The sequence below is a fragment of the Macaca nemestrina genome, chromosome 8, assembly GCF_043159975.1.
Source record: "Macaca nemestrina isolate mMacNem1 chromosome 8, mMacNem.hap1, whole genome shotgun sequence".
NCBI lineage: Eukaryota > Metazoa > Chordata > Mammalia > Primates > Cercopithecidae > Macaca > Macaca nemestrina.
In genome coordinates, this window is record NC_092132.1 from 120,851,588 (window position 1) to 120,871,391 (window position 19,804).

Here is a 19,804-nt window from a genome sequence, read left to right on the forward strand (position 1 = left end):
AGTTCTCGAATTGCCTCTTCTCACTTCTCCATACCCAAATCAAACGCATACACACACACACACACACACATTCCTGATCCTTTTTAAATTTCTTTATCTTTTTGAGGCAAGGTCTCACTCTGTCATCGAGGCTGGAGCGTAGTGGCATGATCACAGATCACTGCAACCTCCCCAGCTCAAGTGATTCTCCCACCTAACTTCCCAAATAGCTGGGACCACAGGCGTGTGCCACATGCCTGGCTAATTCTCTAAAATTTTTTGTAGAGACTAGGTCTCCCTATGTTGCCCAGGCTGGTCTTTAACTCCTTGCCTCAAGCAATCCTCCCACCTCAGCCACCCACAGTACTAGGATTACAGGTGTGAGCCACTGCACTCAGCCTAAAAGTTCCTAATCCTTAAGAACAAAAATCGATCTTCGATTATTAGCTGAACAATATATGTTAGGATTAACACTAAGGTACATTAAGACCTTGCTAAACCAGGCTCTGTCTCATTTCTAGCATATTTTTAAAGGAAGTCGATATTTTCAATCACAGCATTCCATCAACTAAGACTTGAAACTAAGAATTCTACTTGTAATTCAAGCAATTGTCAGTGCCCTTAACACAACTAGTCACAACTAAAAAGGTCTAGATTGCTACCATACAGGCTTTGAGCTCTCTTTTTTGTTTGTTTTGTGGTGACAATCTCTGGAGTGCAGTGGTGCAATTCCGGCTCACTGCAGCCTCCACCTCCTGGCTTCAAGTGATTCTCCTGCCTTAGCCTCGTGAGTAGCTGGGACTACAGGCATGTGCCACTACACCCAGCTAATTTTTTGTGTATTTAGTAGAGACAGGGTTTAGCCATGTTGGCCAGGCTGGTCTTGAACTTCTGGCATCAAGTGATCCACCTGCCTCGGCCTGTCAAAGTGCTGGGATTACAGGCATGAGCCACTGTGCCCAGCCTTTAATTTTTTTTTTTTTTTTTTTTTTTTTTTTTTTTGAGACAAGGTTTCACTCTGTCACCCAGGCTGGAGTGCAGTGGCACAATCATGGTTCACTGTGGCCTTAAACTCCTAGGCTCAAGCAATCCTCCCACCTCAGCCTCCAAGCAGCTGGGACCACAGGCACACATACCATGCCCAGTTGGGTTTTGTATTTTTTGTAAAGATGGGGTCTCACTGTGTTGCCCAGGCTGGCCTCAAACTCCTGGGCTCAAGTGATCCGCCCACCTCAGCCTCCCAAAGTGTTAGGATTACAGGGGTGAGCCACTGTGCCCAGGCCTCATATTTTTTCTTAGCTACTTGCTGACAATTGCTGCCACCTCTGCCACCTCTAGCAGTGTTGCATGGTGATGCTTTATGGTACTGTGTGCCCTCAGACCTTGCATCCATGCCCTCCAGCTTTGTTCTGCCCATGGCCCAAGGAAGCACTGAGTCAGTAGGGAGCATGCAACGTGCATTAAGAGTGTTGGGAATGGCCTGTAATACCAGCACTTTGGGAGGCCGAGGCAGGCAGATCACTTGAGATCAGTTTGAGATCAACCTAACCAACATGGCAAAACCATGTCTCTACTAAAAATATGGAAATTAGCCGGGCGTGGTGGCACGCGCCTGTAACCCCAGCTACTTGGGAGGCTGAGGCACGACAATCGCTTGAACCCAAGAGGTGGAGGTTGCACTGAGTCAAGATTGCACCACTGCACTCCAGCCTTGGCCACAGTGAGACTCTCAAAAATAAAGTAAAAATGTTGGGAATGATTTTCGTAACCCTAATAAGCATGGAACAGCTGGGCCTATGTTGCCCCTGAGTGTTGAACACAGAAAGAGCATTTGCTGAGTGAGTATACTGTTCTGGTGAGTCATAGGTAAGCAGGAGATGCCCATGCACCCCGATGTAGCAGGCCCCACGGTAGGTGCGAAGCCTTCTCACCCCTGTGGTTGTGCCATGGAGGCTGTCAGCACAGTGTGTGCTCATGCTGGGCAGCCCCAAGGTGCAGCTGGGGCACCTGGCAGTCCTGGTGCAGTTGTTGATACCTGTCTTAATGGAGTTCTTTGCCCAAGGGTACACCTGTTCTTACCACCTGTTTTTCCCTCAGAGAGTGGTAACCCCTGCTCTTCCTTGAAGCCACCAGCCCCAGCTTGCTGCTGCCAACCCTATGGAGCCTGATCCTTTCTTTGTTGGGGATACCACATCATCTCCCAGCACCCCTCAGCTTGCTTTAATGTGGGAAATAAAATGCGTTTCCTAAGCAAAACACAGAGCCTTCCCTCCAGCTCCTGCTGCAGCCTGGTGGTAGATGCACTGCTGGGATCAGATGGAGAAAGCATGATCAGTAGGCTGGCTTCAACTTTCCTGCCTCAACCATCTCCCCTTCCTGTTAAGGAAAATGTATCGGTGTTGAATTCATCAGATTAGCATAATTCTGATTGAATTTTCTTTTTTCTTTTTTTTTTTTTTTGAGACCGTCTTACTATGTCACGCAGGCTGGAGTGTAGTGGTACAATCTTGGCTCACAGCAACCCCCACCTCCCAAGTTCAAGTGATTCTCCTGCCTCAAGTGAACCTCCTGAGTAGCTAGGATTACAGGCACGTGCCACCATGCCCAGCTAATTTTTGTATTTTTAGTAGACACGGGGTTTCGTCATGTTGGCCAGGCAGGTCTCTAACTCCTGAACCTCAGGTGATCTGCCCACCTCAGCCTCCCAAAGTGCTGGAATTACAGTTATAAGCCACCATGCCCGGCCAATTCTGATTAAAATATTGGCACTAAATTGTCTCTGTTCACAAATTTGAAAAGTCAATGTCCTGAAGTCAAGAGGACAGGGGAAAAATGTCCTTGCATCATTTCTAGTGCTTCCATACAGTTAGGTAGAATGTCTTGATGGAGCACCGAGAAGAGAAAACTGGATATTGTTTAGCTGATCAGATATGACTTGGCAGCAGCTGAAAACAAATAATCATAAATCAACTCGTAGTCATTAGTGTGGTCTAGTGACTCAGTTCAGTGTTGCTGAAGAACCTACTACCTGGGCCAGGTGCTGAGATAGGATAGCTCCTGCCTCATAAAGCAGTGTAAGCAGTGTATTTTAGGTGAGCAGGCTTGTATGGCAGAGACCCTTAGCACCACGTCTGTGAAAACTGCGAGGGTACCTGCCGGGATATGACACCTAAGTCTCAAGATCAGTGTGGGCAAACTCACACAGGATTAACAGCCTGCTGGGTAGAGCTATACAACAGAGTGCAAACTGTAGAGAATAAAGTTGAGGTGGGCAAAGGCTGGAGAAGAGAAGTCTGGTGGGGCCAGACACCTGGGACTTGATAGAGTGAGAATCCTGAAGTTTCTTTAGGTTGGGCTTTTTAAAAATTTGGGCACCACTGGCCAGGTGCAGTGGCCCACGCCTGTAATCGCAGCACTTTAGGAGGCCAGGGTGAGTGGATCATGAGGTCAGGGCCTGGCCAACATGGCAAAATCCTGTCTCTACTAAAAATACAAAAAATTAGCTGGGTGTGGTGGCAGGCACCTATAATCCCAGCTACTCAGGAGGCTGAGGCAGGAGAATCGCTTGAATCTGGGAGGCGGAGGTTGTAGTGATTCAAATTTGCACCGTTGCACTCTAGCCTAGGAGACAGAGCGAGGCTCTGTCTCAAAAAGAAAAAAAAAATTGGGCACCGTTTGGGAGCTAAGGCCATTATTTTCCTCTCTCTTCATGAGATGACCATGGGCAGCTACAGGGTATTTAGCTGTATTCACATTACTGAAGGATAACTTGTACTCTGAATGTGTTTCAATGGGTAAAAAACTGGGTCAAGCATGGTGGCTCACGCCTGTAATCCCAGCACTTTAGGAGGCCGAGGCAGGTAGATCACTTGAGGTCAGAAGTTGGAGACCAGCCAGCCAACATGGTGAAACCCTCTCTCTACTAAAAATAAAAAAATTAGCCAGACATGGTGGCGGGTGCATGTAATCCCAGCTACCAGGGAGGCTGAGGCAGGAGAATTGCTTGAGCCTGGGAAGCAGAGGTTCCAGTGAGCCAAGATTGCACCAGTGCATGCAGTCCCAAAAAAAAAAAAAAGTAAAAATCTGGGTGATAATCATAGGTACCAGAATTCCAACTTCGTGATCTTATCTGTGGCAAACAAACACCAATCAGTCAAAGATAATAAGCATTTACGCACCAAGTTGTTTCACAAAATGCATTTCCCGCCTCCCCCTCCCACCGCCATATATATCCCTCTGACTTTCGGATTAGGAAAGAATGTTGAGAAAAGCAACACTTACCTGTAACTACACAGATAATAAGCATCAGAGTCAAGGCACAAACCCAGATTGTATAGATCTAAGTTCATTATTGGCTTTGCTGCCTCATGTAGCTTCAGAAGCAGATTGCTCTCTGCAAAGATAAGAAAGCGGCAGGTGCTATTAATGCCTGGACTGATGCAATCTGGGAAAACAAAAACCCCAGAAAATTGTCAAGTGATTTGTGTGCTTGTCATTATCTAGGGCCATGGGGTGTGAGTGTTTCTTTTTATACTATTTGTATGTGCTTTGGGGGTACATATGATATCTGTTACATGTACAGAATGTATAATGATCAAGCCAGGGTATTTAGGGTATCCATCACCTCAAGCATTTACCACTTCGATGTATGGAAACATTTCAAGTCCTTTCTTCTAGCTATTTTGAAATATACAGTACATTGTTCCTAATGTGAATCATCCTACTCTCCTGTGGAATATTAGGACTTATTCCTTCTGTCTAACTACATGTTTGTCTCCATTAATCAACCTCTCTACACTCCCCACACATACCCTTCCCAGCCTCTGGTATCTATCATTCTACTCTACTTCCATGTTTGTTGTTGTTGTTGTTGTTTTTAACTCCACAGTGGATTACTTCTTTTAAAGAAATCTATGTATGTTTGATTGTTTTTCTTTTTTTTTTTTTTTTTGAGATGGAGTTTCGTTCTTGTTGCCCAGCTGGAGTGCAGTGGCGCGGTCGTGGCTCACTGCAACCTCTGTGTCCCGGATTCAAGTGTTTCTCCTGCCCGAGCCTCCCAAGTAGCTGGGATTACAGGCACCCACAGCCACACCCAGCTAATAAAGAATCTGTGTTGAAGCAGCATTTATCAAATGAGTACTTGGAGCGTGGATGAGAATATGAAAAATCCTGAGTGATAGACTGAGACAATGGGTCTCTTCAAGGACTGTCCCCTCCCATTCCTCCATATTCCCTCCCATCAGTTTTTGTTTTTGTTTTTGTTTTTGTTTAAAGACAAGGTCTGGCTCTGTCACCCAGGCTCGAGTGCAGTGGCACGATCTCGGCTCACTGCAACCTCTGCCTCTCAGGTTCAAGCAGTTCTCCTGCCTCAGCCTCCCAAGTAGCTGAAATTACAGGCACTCACTACCATGCCCAGCTAATTTTTGTGTTTTCAGTAGAGATGGGGTTTCACCATGTTGGCCAAGCTGGTCTCCAACTCCTGACCTCAAGTGATCCACCTGCTTCGGCCTCCCAAAGTGTTGGGATTACAGGTGTGAGCCACCGTGCCCGGCTCCTCCCATCAGTTCTTATGTCTGTCACCCATCCCTCAACAGGGCTTTTCCCCATTCTCACCTGGGGTTCTTATGTTCCCCCAGTTTTGCATGTTCTCCCCACTAAGGTAGGACCCAACCTCTGCCTTCCATTCTACCACCCTCTTGTATCTTTGTGGGTGTCAGTAATATCCTGCATGCCCTTCACTCACTCAGAGGGAGTCTTCTGTTGAAGCCATATGCACAGGTTCAGAGGGACAGATGTGATCAAATTAGAGACAAGGACAGACTGACCAGTAATGCAGGCATGTATAGCCAGTGCCATTCATGGAAAAAAAAAAATCAAGCTGTTTGTGACACCCCAGTCAGCACTGGATTCCTACTTACCTTATTTTTAAAATCATGCCCATTTAATTATTTCTCTAATAAACTAGTCAAGCAGGGAAGCAAGGAGGACATGACCAATGTCACTTTTGTGCATGGGCACGGCTTCCTATTTTGTTCCCATGTGAAAGTCTCAGTAAGAAACCAGGGCAGGCCAGGCACGGTGGCTCACGCCTGTAATGCCAGCACTTTGGGAGGCCAAGGCAGGTGGATCACAAGGACAGGAGTCCGAGACCATCCTGGCCAACACGGTGAAACCCCGTCTTGGCAGGAGAATCAAATAGCCACTGCACTCCAGCCTGGGCAACAGGGCGAGACTCCATCAAAAAAAGAAAAAAAAGAAAAGAAACAAGGGCATGTGCTCTGTAGAGGAGGGAGAACCTTCAAGAAGAGCGCCAGGAGGACTAGAAGATGTTTGTGATGGCTACTGAGCACTCTTCCCCATCTTTGGCACCTCTCTGGTGCTAAACATCTGCACATCTCTCTTTTTCTTTCTCTCTCTTTTTTTTTTTTTTTTTTTACATGGACAGGAAGTAGCATTTATTGGTGGGTATTAAGAGGGGGCAGAGGCCAGGTGCAGTGGCTCACACCTGTAATCTGAACGCTTTGGGAGGCCGACGCGGGTAGATCACGAGATCGGGAGTTGAAGACCAGCCTGGCCAACATGGTGAAACCCCGTCTCTCCTAACAATACAAAAAATTAGCCGGGCGTGGTGGCAGGCGCCTGTAATCCCAGCTACTTGGGAGGCAGAGGCAGGAGAATCGCTTGAACCCGGGAGCTGGAGGTTGCAGTGAGCTGAGACCATGCCATTGCATTCCAGCCTGGACAACAGAGCAAGACTCCATCTCAAAAAAAAAAAAGTTTGGGGGAGGGGGGCAGCGCAGTGGAAGCCCTCACCAGTGCAAGACCTGCCACTCGTCCAGAGGGCCATGATTGGGGATGTACTTGACCCTGCAGCCATCTGGGATGAGCTGCTTCTCAGCTACCATGTCTTCACATTCATCCACATTGAACTTGGTAAAGCCCCACTTCTTGGAGATGTGGATCTTCTGGCGGCCAGGGAACTTGAACTTGGCCCTGCAGAGTGCTTCAATCATATGCTCCTTGTTCTGCAGCTTGGTGCAGATGGACATGATAACTTGGCCAATGTGAACCCTGGCCACAGTGCCCTGGGGCTTTCCAAAGGCACCTTGAATGCCTGTTTGGAGCCTACATTGGGGGTAGTGCAAGGTCAGAGACATGAACATACATTTGAAAGGCCTGTCTCCAAGGACCCGTAGAGCAACCCATATAAGAAACAGGCCATGTACACCACCAAGAAAGCTGCTGTTTGCAGCCATTGCACACTGGGATTAGAACTGCTTTCTTATCAATCGCATCTCCTCTCCCATTCATTTTTTCTCCCTCTTCCTTTCTTTCCTCTTTTTTTCCCCTTTCATCCCAGTCTAGTCTCTATCATGGCTGAGAACGCCAAGTCATTGCAAAACCCTCCTCATGGGCCACGATGGTCATGAATAGTTCAAAGGATACACAGATTACTAAGAGTACACTCAAATGGTGGTTTAAGCCCCCACAGCAACCAGCTCTGAGTTTCTGAATGTTTTCTTATATATGTCTATTATTTCTCAAGAAGATGCTGATACCCTCAGAGAGAGGAATAGAATCCATGGCGACTTAGGTGCAATGTGAGGGCGGCCATCAAATAGCAACCCAAATGAAGAAAAAACTAGATTTGCTTAAGTGTAGGAGAAATTGATTTGGTAGCATAGTGGATTGTTCAAGCTGGTCATAAGGCAGAAAAAAATCAAAACGAATCAAAAATGCAATAGCACAATTATAACATGCCGGGAAGAAGTCCTCTCTGCCTTCAATATTGTCCACATTTCTATTGGATTCCTTTACTCTCATTTTACATCTGCAGAAAAACAGAGAGGCTGTAAAAAGTGCCATGAGGGGCCAGAGACAGTGGCTTACACCTGTAATCCCAGCACCGTGGGAGGCTGAGACAGGAGGATCACTTGAGCCCAGGAGTTTGAGACCAGTCTGGGCACCACAATGAGATCCCAGCATATATATATAACATATATTTATATAAAATAACTATATATAATATATAAATACATTTATATAATATATATATATATATATAACTGCCATGAGGAAGAAATTGAAAGAATATTTTTAAATCTGGAAGGACAAAGACCAAGAGACAAGCAAGTTGGTGGTCATCAGTATTATGTTATAAGCATGAATCTCCATTGCAAACTCAAAGATTCTAGAAATTACAGTTTTCCTCCCATTAAATTGCTGAGCTACCAAGCTTCTGAGATCATGGGAAATCCATATCCTGTCTGCAATGCTTCTTTCTTTCCAGAAATATTCATGTACCTCAGAGTCACACAGATCAACACTCCCCAGCCATCCTGTACACACCATTTAACCACTAAGCTGCTGGTCTCCTGGGCACCTTTTCTGGCCCCTGCCCCATCTGTCACCCTTTGTGCCTAATATGGAATGCAGGAAGCTTACTGAAGTGTCAAAGGCCCAGACACTGGGTGACAGCACAAGACCTTGTCACTAAAAAAAAAAAAAAAATGCATTTCAAAGCAAGCTTCAGATACCAGTAAGCTGCTTCTATTAACTTGTGCTGCTAACTTCTCTTTTTGTGAGTTAACTGAGGATGACTAGAAATCCGCCTTGAATATGAAGATGAGCAGATAACTTGCTGACAGATTTTTGAAGAGTAGCTGTGACTTCAGGATGGTTTCAGGAATAACTCAGGTATATGGCTGGGTGTAGTGGCTCCCAACTGTAATCCCAGCATTTTGGGAGGCCAAGGTGAGAGGATCACTTGAGCCCAGGAGTTAGAGACCAGCTTGGGCAACATAGTGAGACCCCCATGCCTGCAAAAAATTTAAACAAAGGTGAGCTGGATGTGGTGGCGTGGGCCCGTGGACCCAGCTACTCAGGAGGCTGAGATGGGAGAACTGATTGAGCTCAGGAGGTCGAGCCTACAGTGAGCTATGATCGCACCACTGCACTCCAGCCTGGGCAAAAGAGTGAGACCCTTTCTCAAAAAAAAAAAAAAAAAAAGGAGTAACTCAGTTATGAAATAATTTCATACTTATTTATTTATTATTTGGCATGGGGGGATGGAGTTTCGCTCTTGTCATCCAGGCTGGAGTACAATGGCTCAATCTCAGCTCACTGCAACCTCCGCCTCCTAGGTTCAAGCAATTCTCCTCCCAGAGCCTCCAGAGTAGCTGGGATTACAGGCACCTGCCACCGCGCCCAGCTAATTTTTGTATTTTTAGTAGAGACAGGGTTTCATGATGTTGGCCAGGCTGGTCTCGAACTGACCTCAGGTGATCCACCCATCTTGGCCTCCCAAAGTGCTGGGATTATAGCCGTGAGCCACCGCACACAGCCCATTTCATATTTAAAATGTGGTTGCAGTGGCAAAGAGTTGACTGCCTCACTTAGCTTTTCTTTTTTCTTTTTTTTCTTTTTTTTTCTTTGAGACACGGTCTGATATGGTTTGGCTGCTCCCCCACCCAAAATCTCATCTTAATTTGTAATCCCTATAATCCCCATAATCCCCGTGTGTCAAGGGCAGGACCAAGTGGAGGTAATTGGATCATGGGGGTGGTTCCCCCATGCTGTTCTCATGATAGTGAGTCTCACGAGATCTGACGGTTGTTTAAGCGTCTGGCATTTCCCATGCTTGCACTCACTCTGTCGGTCCTGCCATCCTGTGAAGAAGGTGCCTGCTTCTCCTTTGCCTCCTGCCATGATTGTAAGTTTCCTGGGGCCTCCCCAGCAATGCAGAACTGTGTCAATTAAACCTCTTTCCTTTATAAATAACTCAGTCCCAGGTATTTCTTCATAGCAGCATGAGAACAGAGTAACACAGGGTCTCAGTCTGTCACCTAGACTCTGTAGTGCAGTGGCACAGTCATGGCTCACTGCAGCCTCAACCTTCTGGGCTCAGGTGATTCTCGCACCTCAGCCTCCCAAGTAGCTGGGACTACAGGTTTGTACCACCACAACTAGCAAATTTTTTTTTTTTTTTAATAGAGACAGGGTCTTGCCATGTTGCCCAGGCTGGGCTCAAGCAATTCACTTGCCTCGGCCTCCCAAAGTGCTGGGATTACTGGCGTGAGCCACCACGCCTGGCCCTCATTTAACTTTTAAACTTGATAAATTGTATGTTGTATGTCAAGGCAAAATGAAAGACAGAGAGAGGCGGCAGAGGCAAGCATCAGGAGAGTAGAACACCCTCCCCTTATCACACATATTAACATTTCTTGCACAATTACCCAGTGAATATTCTCGTTTTGGACTTTTTCCACACCCTAAATTTAGTGAGCTAGAATTATCTTTATTTCTCTTTTTTTTTTTTTTCCTAAGTCACTGTGTTTTAGGATAGAATTATCTTTGAAGCACCACTTTAAGCAACCTTTTTGAAAGAAAGAATGCTGACAAGGAGATCTGTGTTTCCTTGTGGTTAGAATGCAATATCCTTAACTTCATCATTCTGCCAAGAAGCCGAGTCTCTATATGCTGACAATAGAGCAAAGACAGTAATCCAACACATTCATTACAGGTTTGTAAGATTTAAAAATTTATACATTCAGATTGGAAAACATGAGAAACAGACTTGCTGCCAGACCATTAATTCCAGGCATCTCTGCATTCTGTGTTCTGGAAGCTGTGCACATTGAATTGAATAATGGCCTGAAACATGCCAGGGGTTTTCATTATCTAAAGAAGTCCATGTCGAGCCTTTTTATGACTAAAACACTCTCTAAAATGATACTTAAGGAGTTTTTTACCTAATTTACAGACTTTAAAACACAAAGATATGTACATAAAATGCTTTTCTTTAAGTGAGACGTGCCTACAGAATAAAACAATTAGAAGTAATTTCTTTGGTTTTCTTCTTATTATTATTTTTTAGTGGAGATGGGGGCCTCAATTTTTTGCCTAGGCTGGTGTCAAACTCCTGATCTCAAGTGATGCTCCTGCCTAGGACTCCCAGATTGCTGGGATTACAGGCATAAGCCTTTGCTCCTGGCCTAGAAGTAATTTATTTAAAGTCTTGTTTACAAAGAGAAATGCATGAAGCACGTACAGAGGAAGAAAGAACACTTCCAAGTGAATAGTTTTTGTTCCTAGTATTTGAGAAACAAAAGGTTCACTGGCAAGAGTCAGTGATGAAATGTGGCTGTGTTTTGGGAAAACATGGGATATTTCCCTTCCATGCCTCATTATGAGATTAATTTGTAGTGTGGAATAAACAAAGCTAGTCCTGGAATTCAAAGAATGGGTTTTAAACCCAGCTCTGCCTCTAATTAGCTGGGAGAACTCAGTCTGTTCCTTTATCTCTCTAAGCCTCATTTTTCTCCTCTATAAAATGGAGATATAGTAACTGCCTCAGAGTGTGATTAAGAAGAGTACATAAAAGAGTATATATGAAAGACTCGAAGTCATGCTAATTATAAGCTATTTTTGTTTCTAAAGTCACAGGGGGCAGGGTGCAGTGGTTCACACCTGTAATCTCAGCACCTTGGGAGGCTGAGGCAGGTGGATCACGAGGTCAGGAGATCAAGATCATCCTGGCCAATATGGTGAAACCCCGTCTCTACTGAAAATACAAAAACTAGCCAGGCGTGGTGGCATGCGCCTGCAGTCCCAGCTACTCAGGAGGCTGAGGCAGGAGAATGACCTGAATCCGGGCAGCAGAGGTTGCAGTGAGCCAAGATTGCGCCACTGCACTCCAGCCTGGGTGATAAAGCAAGACTCCATCTAAAAAAAAAAATGAATCAATAAAATAAAATAAAATAAAGTCATAGGAAGCCATGCAACTAAACAAGGGGACTAAATGAAAAGTCTGTAAGAAATAAGTTTGTGTGTATTCCTCACCTGCCAGTATCCCAACTAATACAGCTGTCCCTTATTGAGCCTGTACTAATGCACAAGCACTGCATTCCAGGTTTGCTTTCTCTCACTGGGCAGAGCTGATGCCCACTGAATATACAATTTGTAGAGAAGTCTGATGTGGATGATTGTACTTAGAGTCAAACTTCTCAAATTTATTAAAAGACCAACACATATTGAGTGCCTACATGCCAATCATTATGCCAATGAGCAAGACCAAAATGGCTCCTACTCCCAAGATGTTTACAGTCTAATGGGGGAGATGAAGCCTAAACAAGCATATTCATATTACAGGGACCAACCATTGTGAGGTATCCAGTGACTACCTTCGTAAAACCAGAGGAGAGGGATGGACAAGGAAGGTCTTCCTGAGCAAGAGATGTTTAAGCTCAGATCACAAGAATGACAAGAGGTAGGGAAAGGCCAGACAGAAGAGTGTATGTAAGAAATTGAGGACCGGGGCTGGTGGCTCATGCCTGTAATCCCAGCACTTTGGGAGGCCCAGTGGTCAGATCACCTGAGGTCAGGACTTCAAGACCAGCCTGGCCAACATGGCAAAACCCCGTCTCTACTAAAAATAAAAAAAAAATAGCCGGGCGTGGTGGCGGGCGCCTGTAGTCCCAGCAACTCGGGAGGCTGAGGCAGGAGAATCACTTGAACCTGGGAGGCAGAGGTTGCAGTCAGCTGAGATGGCACCACTGCACTCCATTCTGGGTAACAAGAGCGAAACTTCCTCTCACAAAAAAAGAAAAGAAAAGAAATTGCGACAAAATAGAGCTTGGGCTGTTGGCGAACACATCCCATGTAATTAAGCTTAGTGAGAGATGGGGAAGGGAGGTACAAAGTGAGGTCAAAGAGACACAGGAGCAGATCAAGGAGGGCCTAGTAGCCATGTTAGGGAATTCTAACTTATAATGGGACTGAAGCAGAAAAGTGACATTATCTGGGTTAAGTTTTTATTGGAAATGGAATTGTGTACAAGAATGGAAAAGAGGCCGGGCACGGTGGCTCATGCCTGTGATCCTAGCACTTTGGAAGGCCGAGGCAGAAGGATTGCTTGAGGTCCTTGAACTTCCTTGAGAAGTTCAAGACCAGCCTGGGCAACATGGCAAAACCCCATCTCTATTAAAAAAAAATATATATATATATATATATTATATATATATATAAAATACAAAAAATTAGCCAGGCATTGGGCTGTGTGCCTATAGTCCTAGCTACCCAGGAGGCTAAGGTAGGAGGATCGCGTGAGCCCAGGAGGTCAAGGCTGCAGTGAGCCATGATTGCGCCACTGCACTCTAGCTTGGACAACAGAGTTGTTATCAGTGGAAGGTATTTGAGTCACATGGCACCAAAATATATTAGACAAGGCTAATTTGTAGGGGTCTGCAGCAACCTCAGATCTTGCTTCCTCAGAAGAAGGAATTCAACCGAGGGACCTAAGGCAGAAGGAGAAACCAAGGCAAGTTTTAGAGCAGGAGTGAATGTTTATTGAAGAGCTTTAGAGCAGGAATAAAAGGAAGGAAAGAACATATACTTGGACGAGGAGCAAGTGTGTGACTTGAAAAACAAGTGTGAGGTTTGACCTTTTGACTTGGGGTTTTATACGTTGGCATGCTTCTGGGCTCTTGTTACTTCTTCCCTGATTCTTCCCTTGGGGTGGGCTGTCTCCAGGCACATTCCTGAACCTACTTGCCTAACCCCTGAGGCCTTCTCAAGAAGCCAATGATCACATTTCAGGTGTTTTCTATTTGTTAGGATCCTGCCTTTCCCTGGCACCTGCTGTGACCAATTATTATTTTAGAACGACACTTAACTGCCTGGCCATCACCTGATGGTTGCCTGACATTCCTGATATTTGTGTGTGTTGGGCGGAGCCCTCTCCTGCCCTGCTCATGCGTGACCAGCTAACTACTGTAACAAAGTGAGACTTTGTTTCAGAAAAAAAAAAAAAAAAAAAGAATGCACCGAGCAGGGCGGCGGGCGCGGTATCTCATGCTTGTAATCCCAGCACTTTGGAAGGTCCGGGTAGGCCGATCACCTCAGGTCGGGAGTTCGAAACCAGCCTGGCCAACATGGTGAAACCCATGTCTACTAAAAATAAAAAAAATTAGCCAGGTGTGTGGTGCGCACCTGTAATCCCAGCTACTCGGGAGGCTGAGGCACGAGAAGTGCTTAAACCCAGGAGGCGGAGGTTGCACTGAGTCGAGAGTGTACCACTTCACTCCACTGAATTTGGCAATGAGGAGGCTACTGGGGGCCTGAGAAAAAGCAGTTTTGCTGGATTCGTGGGGTGAAGGAAAAATTGAGTGTGTTGAAAAATGAATAAGCTGGATACACTGGCTCATGCCTGTAATCCCAGCACTTTAGGAGGCTGAGGAAGGAGGATCACTTGAGACCAGGAATTCAAGATCAGCCTGGGCAACACAGCAAGACCCCATCTCTACAAAGGAAAATAATAATAAATGAGAAGAGACAAGCCATTCCTAGAAGATTGAAAAGAAACAAAAATGCATATAAACATATATCAAGTTCCTCACATAGCCATTGTATAAGTCAGAATTTTCCAGATAGGTAGATAAAAGGGGATTTATTAGGGGAACTGGTTCACATGACTATGGATGCTGAGAAGCCCCATGATATACTATCTGCAAGCTGGAGAACCAGGGAAGCCAGTGGCCTAATTCAGTCTGAGTCCGAAGGCCTGAGAACCTGTGGGCCCCCGGTCTGTGGGTCCCAGAGTCTGAAGGTCTGAGAACCTAGAGTTCATATGTCCAAAGGCAGAAGAAAATGGATGTCCCAGCTCCAGAAGACAGAGTGAATTAGACTTTCCTCTGTCTTGTTAGTCTATCCAGGCCTTCAACAAATTAGATGATGCCTGCTCACATCAGGCAGCTCTTCCTTACTCAATCAGTGAGTCAAATGCCAATCTCTTCCAGAAACACCCTCACAGACATAACCAGAAATAATGCTTTTACCAGCTATCTGGGTATTCCTTGACCCAGTTGAGTCGAAACCTAAAATGAATATCACGGCCATATAGAAAAGAAGCCTATTTCAAGTGACTTGAAACATAGCATTTGATTGAAATTATTATTATTATTTAAGACAGGGTCTCACTCTGTCACTCAGACTGGAGTGCAGTGGCCCAATCATGGGTCAAGCAGCCTCAACCTCCTGGGCTCAAGTGATCCTCCTGCCTCAACCTCCCACGTAGTTGGGACTATAGGTATGTGCCATCTCACCTGGCTAATTTTACTTTTTGTAGAGATGGTGAGGGTGGTCTAGCTATGTTGCTCAGGCTGGTCTCAAACACCCGGCCTCAAGCAATCTTCCTGCCTTCACCTTCCAAAGTGCCGTGATTACAGGCGAGAGCCACCATGCCCAGGTGATTGCAGTTATTTACTCGGCATACCCTAAAGACAAAAGCAAATAGCAAAGAAGTCTTAAATTGTATTCAATAATCTTACGGGGTTTTTTTTCTTTCTTTCTTTCTTTGAGACGGAGTCTCTTTCTGTCACCCAGGCTGGAGTGCAGTGGTGCGATCTTGGCTCACTGCAACCTCTGCCTCCTGTGTTCAACTGATTCTCCTGCCTCAGCCTCCCAAGTAGCTGGGACTACAGGCACATGCCATCATACCTGGCTAATTTTTGTATTTTTAGTAAGGTGGGGTTTCACCAATGTTTGCCAGGCTGGTCTCTAACTCCTTACCTCAGGTAATCTGCCCACCTCAGCCTCCCAAAATGCTGGGATTACAGACGTTAGCCACCACACCCAGGTAATCTTATGTTTAGTAATAACAACATTGCTATTTTAATACCTTTAGGCCGGGCGCGGTGGCTCAAGCCTGTAATCCCAGCACTTTGGGAGGCCGAGACGGGTGGATCACGAGGTCAGGAGATCGAGACCATCCTGGCTAACACAGTGAAACCCCGTCTCTACTAAAAAATACAAAAAAAAAAAAACTAGCCGGGCGAGATGGCGGGCGCCTGTAGTCCCAGCTACTCCGGAGGCTGAGGCAGGAGAATGGCCTGAACCCGGGAGGCGGAGCTTGCAGTGAGCTGAGATCCGGCCACTGCACTCCAGCAAGGGGGACAGAGTGAGACTCCGTCTCAAAAAAAAAAAAAAAGAAAAGAAAAAAAAAATACCTTTATGTGTATATTTTAGAATAAAGCAAGTAATTACATTAATGTTATTATGAATCGAGATTTTTGGCCGGGCGCGGTGGCTCATGACCGTAATCCCAGCACTTTGGGAGGCCAAGGTGGGCGGATCACAAGGTCAAGAGACCGACACCGGCCGGACGCGGTGGCTCACGCCTGTAATCCCAGCACTTTGGATGGCGGAGGCGGGCGGATCACGAGGTCAGGAGATCGAGACTATCCTGGAGAACACGGAGAAACCCCGTCTCTACTGAAAACACAAAAAAATTAGCCGGCGTGGTGGCGGGTGCCTGTAGTCCCAGCTACTCGGGAGGCTGAGGCAGGAGAATGGCGTGAACCCGGGAGGCGGAGCTTGCAGTGAGCCGAGATCACGCCACTGCACTCCAGCCTGGGCGACAGAGCGAGACTCCGTCTCAAAAAAAAAAAAAAAAAGATCGAGATCATCCTGGCCAACGTGGTGAAACCCCGTCTCTACTAAAAATACAAAAAAAAAATTAGCTGGGCGTGGTAGCACGCACTTGTAATCCCAGCTACTTGGGAGGCTGAGGCAGGAGAATAGCTTGAACTTGGGAGGCAGAGGTTTCAGTGAGCCGAGATCGTGTCATTGCCTTCCAGCCTGGGCAGTAAAAGAGAGGAGAGATACAAGTCTCATTTTAAAGAAGTATAAGCCTGAAATCTTAAATCTGAATTGGATATATTAATACAGATTTATTATTTTTTTCTGCTTTTAAAGAGTATATGTTTCCTAGATGTGTCGTCCACTGAGACCTAGAAAACTAAAATTAATACAAACTCAAGAGCAATGGCATCTCACTCTTCAAAGTGTAGCCCTTAAACAACCTTTCTCCTTACAAGGAATTGGGGCTCCTTGGAGACAGTGGTTGCTTCAATCTTGCCATTCTAGAAAGGAAGGAAGCAATCCACGACTACTGGGTCATGTTAATAGGGCACAGAAGCCAAAATGAAAAGACCCCCATTGGCAAAAGATGGGACGATTTGAGTATAACAAGAATAATTACAATGGAATACAACTCATTACATGTATAAAATTCCTTAAGATCATATAAAACTAGTAAGAACAGGCTGGGTGTAATGGCTCATGCCTCCCAAATCTCAGCACTTTGGGAGGCTGAAGTAGGAGGATTGCTTGAGTCCAGGAGTTAGCTGACCAGTCTGGGCAACATATTAAGACCCTGTCTCCACAAAAATAAAAATAAATAAAATAAAATAAAAACTAACAAGAACAACAACCAAATATCAGGTATTCATTGACGGGCGCTAAGGCACTAAATTCATTATTCTAAAACCTGGTTAATGAAAGGAAAATATCAAGCATTTATCCTGCTTTTGCTGTGCAAGTTGTATTCAGGGTGATCAGATAACTGGTTGCTGGGGGAAAGTTCTATTTAAAGCAGAGTTCCAGGTAAAGATGCAAAAGGAAATAACAGAATTAGGAAATTGCCATTTTGTAACTCTAATAAAGTAATAAAATTAAGCAGTGATTATTCATGGCTCCTGTAGCCACCAGGGGAAAGATTGATGGAGACTTTTGTAACAGATCAATCTGTCTTATCATTAGTAAAAGTGGGACAATCAGACATCACATGCCTCCTGCGATACAGTAAGAAGTATACAGCCCCACCCCAAAGGCTGATCCTAAATTTCATTTTATCTCTAGATCCAACCACCCCTTTCCAGGAAATGGGTTAGATAGAGGAATAAATTAACAATAACATCAAGAGCGCCTGTAATCGCAGCTCTTTGGGAGGCCAAGGCAGGTGGATCACTTGTGGCCAGGCTAGCCAACATAGTGAAACTCTGTCTCTACTAAAAATACAAAAAAGTAGTCAGGAGTGGTGGTGCATGCCTATAGTCCCAGCTACTCAAGAGGCTGAAGTGTGAGAATTGTTTGAACCCGGGAGGTGAAGATTGCAGTAAGCCGGTATCGTGCTACTGTACTCCAGCCTTGGCGACAGAGCGAAACTCCACCTCAAAAAATAAATAAATGGCTGAATGCGGTGGCTCACGCCTGTAATGCCAGCACTTTGGGAGGCCAAGGTGGGAGAATCACCTGAGGTCAGGAGTTCGAGACTAGCCTGGTCAATATGGTGAAACCCCATCTCTACTAAAAATACAAAAAATAGCCGGGCATGGTGGTGTTTGCCTGTCATCCCAGCTACTCGGGAGGCTGAGGCAGGAGAATCCCTTGAACCCAGGAGATGGAGGTTGCAGTGAGCCAAGATTGTGCCATTGCACTACAGCCTGGGCAACAAGAGTGAAACTCTGTCTCAAAAAAAGTTTATAAATAAATAAATAAATAATAACATCAAGAGGAAGCAATCTGCCAATCTAGAGTTTCAGACATTTTACAGGACACATGGCTTTACTTCTTCAACAAATAAATGGCATTTCTTAAAACAGAGGGGGACTTTATAAAGTTTTTAAAACTTAAGAAACATTCCAGGGCCAGGAGCAGTAGCTCATGTCTGTAATCTCAACACTTTGGGAGGCCAAGGCAGGAGGATCCCTTGAACCTGGGGGTTCAAGACCAGCCTGGGTAATGTAGTGAGACTCCATCTCTGTTTTTAAAATAATTTTAAAAAGAAATATTCCAGGATAACTCTAATTTCCAAAAAATAAAAATAAAAAAAGAGAGAAACTAAAACTTAAGAAACATGCTCAAGTAATAAAAATTTTTTAAAGTTGAGTGGATAATTGGGGACAACAGGTGTGGATTTGTTGTCTTTTTTTGTTTTTTAGAGGGTCTTACTCTGTCACCCAGGCTGGAGGGCAGTGGCATGATCATGGCTCACTGCAGCCTTTAACTCTTGGTGTCAAGTGATCCTCCCACCCTAGCCTACCAATTAGCTGGGACTACAGGTGTGCAGCACCATGCACAGCGAATATTTTTTACTTTGTAGAGATGGGGGTCTCCCTGATTACCAGATTGGTCTTGAACTCCTGGGCTCAAACAATCCTTCTCCTTTGGCCTCCCAGAGCACTGCGATTATAGGCATGAGGCACTGAGCCCAGCCTGTTTTTGTTTTAAGACATTTTGCTGAGCAGAGAAATAGCAATTGCTGGAGAGAAATATGGCACATAGAACATTTCAACAATGAAATTGAACATTTTGGAGCACTAAAGTAAAAAAGAGTGGTCTTATCATTTGGGTAAGATGTTCTTAGATAATATACTACCTACCCTAAATACTTGTAAAAATATTCTTTTTTTTTTTTTTTTTTTGAGACGGAGTCTCATTCTATTGCTCAGGCTGGAGTGCAATGGCACGATCTCAGCTCCCTGTAAACTTGGCCTCCCAGGTTCAAGCAATTCTCCTGCTTCAGCCTCCTGAGTAGCTGGGATTACAGGCACGCACCACCATGCCTGGCTAATTTTTGTATTTTTAGTAGAGATGGGGTTTCACCAATGTTGGCCTCGAACTCCTGACCTCATGATCCACGCGCCTCAGCCTCCCAAAGTGCTGGGGTTACAAGCGTGAGCCACCGCACCCAGCTAAATACTTGTAAAAATATTAAACTGAAAGAATATAGTGGTTGCCTCATTCTTGGCAGGCATTCAAGGATGATAAATATTGTAATATTATTTTTCCATTTGGCCTATAATCAGAAAAGTAGCTCTGCTACAAGCAGTAATTATCTTACAGTGTGTTTCTTTATTTTTTTATTTTTTGAGACTGAGTCTTGCTCTGTCGCCCTGGCTGGAGTTCAATGGCACAATCTTGGCTCACTGCAACCTCCGCCTCCCGGGTTCAAGTGAATCTCCTGCCTCAGCCTCCCAAGTAGCTG

The 19,804-nt window shown here is 45.1% G+C and overlaps 1 long non-coding RNA gene and 1 pseudogene across 1 annotated transcript in view; both read right to left on the reverse strand.

The window, feature by feature from the left end:
- LOC139355874 (uncharacterized) overlaps positions 1-19,804 on the reverse strand; it is a 36,130-nt gene that overhangs the window by 4,908 nt on the left and 11,418 nt on the right. The window contains exon 2 of the long non-coding RNA XR_011607113.1: positions 4,261-4,372. This is a non-coding gene — a long non-coding RNA (uncharacterized lncRNA). The remainder of the gene's footprint in view (positions 1-4,260; positions 4,373-19,804) is intronic.
- Positions 7,154-7,274, reverse strand: LOC112425714 (small nucleolar RNA SNORA70; annotated as a pseudogene).